Source organism: Etheostoma spectabile, chromosome 6 (genome assembly GCF_008692095.1).
Source record: "Etheostoma spectabile isolate EspeVRDwgs_2016 chromosome 6, UIUC_Espe_1.0, whole genome shotgun sequence".
Classification (NCBI taxonomy): Eukaryota; Metazoa; Chordata; class Actinopteri; order Perciformes; family Percidae; genus Etheostoma; species Etheostoma spectabile.
In genome coordinates this window covers 701561-703791 of record NC_045738.1, presented here as the reverse complement: position 1 = coordinate 703791, position 2231 = coordinate 701561, and positions in this window count along the sequence as shown.

The following is a 2231-nucleotide window of genomic DNA, read 5'->3' as shown; positions in this document are numbered from 1 at the left end:
AGAGAACAATCAAATGACGAGAACAGCTTTCGCAATGTACAGAGTTATACAGTAATCGGAACACAGTGTTCCAAGTGTGCACCATTGCTGAAAAAACCATGTTCACATCTGGTCCCGGGTTGATGCAATCTAAAATGTCCAGACAGGTATGAAATAAAATACGTGATCCAGTTGGAACCCCTTGCAGAGGGAAGGGTTCAAACGGGGTGAGAGTTCGGCTAAAATCTTTTCTGCCCGCCTTAGCGTCGTGGAGGCGCACGGGTCCTGGAGGGACAGCAGATTGCAGCCAATCACCTTCTCAGCAGAGCGGATGATACGCTGCCCTTGTCTTTGGGAGTGGCAGCAGCGTGCCAGGTGGTGACGGAGCGGGTGAGGATGGACTCATTGATGGCATGATGCTCTATCATTGTCTTTGACAGGTTGAATATCTTAATTTTTTTTTTTTTTTAAATGCTCGCCGCATAGTTTGGCTCAGAGCTTGTTTCTGTATCAGCAGGACTCTGTCAAAAAAAGAAGTAAATAAGAAAAGAAAAAACAATGCGGCTCTAATTACCGACTGAATGTTATAAAGAGAAATAGATTCCCCCTCTTTTCTGAGTCGGGCCAACCTATAATCCACCGTCAAAAGCCATGCGCCGTCTCCTATATGTCATTTAGGCTGCTGGTAGTCTCGCATTGTCAGACCTTCCTCTACAGAGCTGCGGAGGAGGGTCGGACTCCTCCACATAGCATTCAGGGATAATAAGATTAAGAAAAGCGTGCTCTGGTTTATTGGCATTTCTTTAAACCAATCACAATCGTCTTGGGCGGTGCTAAGCTTCGGCAGAAGGCTCGGTGCTGCTGCAAAACAGCCTCGGGAAGGAACTTGTTTTGAAGAAACGTGGACGTTCAAAAGTTGTTTTAGTCGTGCAACAGAAAACTCTGTAGTGGAAGTTTCTGTTCAGCGAGGGAGGAATTTGTGTTGAAGAAGAGACCTTGTTGAAACAAAATAAAGACAGGCTGCAAACTGGATTAAAAGTTTAGATATTCGGTGGAAGAGTTTAATTGTTTTCTGCAGAGAACAATCAAATGACGAGAACACTTTTGCAATGTACAGAGTAAGAAAGTGGCAACGTTCTGGTAAATACAATCAGTACACTTCTTTATATGCAGTGCCCCAGGACAATACCAACCCTTGTTTGGAAACCATTTATCTCAAACATAACAATCAGTGGACCTCAGGCAGACAGTTGGAGCTCTTACGTATTTCTGAATCTGTCCCTCGTGTGTCCAAGTGTCTTGACCGGTCATTCTATCTTACAAAAGGACATCTTGTCTCTTGGATAGGCTCGGGTCTCGACCTGGGACCTGCTATGATAAACACCGTTCTAGGCAACTGTTTCTGTCAGGCTCCACGTCATCTATCCTTGTGGGAGATGCAAAGTCATAACATATCCATTGTCTCCTACAAAAGATCACACTGAGGACAGATACGGAACCAAATACTCTTTCAAAAAGATGAAAAAAATAGTAACTAAGGAAGTAACAGACAATGCTGTTGAAACACAGAAAGGAGAAATGAACACTGTCACTAATGCATTTCCCCTTTATCCGAGTCTTAAAGATGGCGATCAGCTGCTCGACCCACCACCACCCTACCCTCCTCCAACATCCAGAGAGAATTCTAGACGCAATATTGTCACCTAGAACAAAAAACATTTAGAAGGTATTCCTACTTATGTAATGTTTTTATCTGAGGTGTATAAATTGGCTACTACAATTTTAAAGGTGCAGGGAAGGGATGTAGAGTTGTTGGTTTATTTAGGTGCAACAAATTATTGCTTCAAAAATCTTTATTTTTGAATCAAAAGCTTTCTGTGGAATTGTTCTGTGCAGAGTGCAAGTGGAGCAGTTGTCCCAGAAAGATTTTCAACCTCATGATGTGTGTACATAGGGATCTAAATGATTCGCAGGAAGAAGGCAACATGTTCGGTTTTGCTCCTCCTGTGTCCTGTGATTTTTGTTAGGTAGGGATCTAATGTTCGGCATAGGATTTTTCTCAAACTCCTACAGGTCTCAAGTTGTGAGATTAGAAGTCACAGCCCACCTGACTCATTGTTTTCACACCACAACCCAGGCACACACACACACACATCTCAGCTGATTTTTTCAGTGGTGGATCTCTCTCTGGGTCAGGCTGCGAGCCTGCTGCATGAGGCCAGAGATGTGATTTAACCCCTTGCTGACTTCAT